Raw genomic sequence first — 1849 nt, 5'->3', positions numbered from 1 at the left:
ACAGGAGAGGAGCCTCACCTACAGTCATCTGCCACCTTATCACAGGTGATTGCAGAGTCCGGTGTGGTGGACATATGGAGGGTTAAACATCCCCGGGCTAGGCAGTACACGTGGGTGAAGGTGCTGGATGGGAACATTAGGGCAGCCAGGCTGGACAGGATTTACTTATCTCAGAGTTTTAGTAACCGGTTATTGAACAGTCACATTTATCCTGTTGGATTCACTGACCATCACTTAGTCACTTTAGATGTGCACATCTCACCAACCACCAAGTGCAGCTCTTAGTGGCACTTTAACATCAAGGTGCTTCAGGACAGTGATTTCTGTCAAAAGTTTGAGGTTTTCTGGGGGATCTGGAGAGGAAAGAAGTGCGACTTTGAGTCCCTGAGTTAGTGGTGGGACGTAGGAAAGGCACAAATACGTGTCTTTGTACAACAGTTTACGAGTCACTCCACGGGTAAAATCAAAAAGCTCATTGAGGTTTTAGGAAAGGAAATCAGGGATTTGGAGCACAGTCTACTCACGCACACCAGGACAGACACTCACAGGCTTCAACAGAAGAAGCAACATCTAGGTTCTTTTTTACGAAAACGGGCTAAGGGAGCGTTGGTCAGGTCAAGGTTCAACAGTGTGAGGGACATGGATGCTCCTACCTCTTATTTTTTCAATCTAGAGAAGTCTGTCTCTCGGGCCAAGCAAATGGTGTCTCTTCGCCTCCCTGATGGCAAGATGACGACTGACCCGATGGAAATGAGGCAACATGCTGTAAGTTTCTACAGCGCCCTCTTCAGGAAGGAGGACAGCCACAAAGAGAGTGTGGACGAGCTGCTTCAGGACCTTCCTCAGCTGGGCCCCGAGGACAGCGCTGTCCTGGACGCTAACATTTCCCTCGAGGAGCTGAGCGCTGCTGTGGGTCAGATGGCTGCTGGTTGAGCTCCTGACCTGGACGGACTGCCTGCAGACTTTTATAAACACTTCTGGAACTGTTTGGGAGCCGACCTATGGGCGGTGCTTCTATAGTGTTCACAGACAGGCCTGTTACCGACGACATGTCGGCATGCAGTGCTTTCCCTGTTACCCAAAAAAGGTGACTTATCCTTATTAAAAAACTGGAGACCGGTGGCGTTATTATGCACAGACTATAAACTTCTTTCCAATGTGCTCGCCAACCGGCTTAAGAATTTTCTAGAGACTATAATCCACAGAGACCAGTCGTACTGCGTACCGGATAGATCCATCATGGATAACATCTTTCTCATGAGAGACTTGTTGGACCTTTGCAAACTGTACAATATTGATGTTGGTGTTATATCATTAGATCAAGAGAAAGCTTTTGATAGGGTTGATCACAGTTTTCTTTTTTCCACTTTAAGGGCTTTTGGTTTTGGTTAAGGGTTTGTGTCACTGTTAGGTTTGATGTACAAGGAAGCTTCTTGTCTGCTGAAGGTGGGGGGCGCGCTGAGCTGTCCAGTTCAGGTCCAGAGGGGCATCAGACAAGGATGTCCTATCTCTGGACAGCTGTATTCCATTGTCATCGAGCCTCTTCTTTACAGGTTAAGATCCCATCTGACAGGACTCATGTTACCTGGGCTGCCTCAGCGTCCCTCGCTGGTGGTGTCAGCATATGCCGATGACATGAATGTGTTCATCAGAGACCAGGAGGATGTTAATGTCCTAGGTAGCAGTTTTGTTTTGTTTGAAAATACATCCTCAGCAAAAGTAAACTGGGGAAGAGTGAAGCTTTGCAGGTTGGGCACTGGTTAAGCAAGGAAACACCAAAGCTGCCAGGAAACATCAGGTGGGGAAGGCAGGGCTTAAAGATTTTGGGTGTTTTTTTGGGAACAGAGGA

This window comes from Taurulus bubalis (genome assembly GCF_910589615.1).
Source record: "Taurulus bubalis genome assembly, chromosome: 2".
NCBI classification, from domain to species: domain Eukaryota; kingdom Metazoa; phylum Chordata; class Actinopteri; order Perciformes; family Cottidae; genus Taurulus; species Taurulus bubalis.
This window is presented reverse-complemented; position numbering follows the sequence as displayed.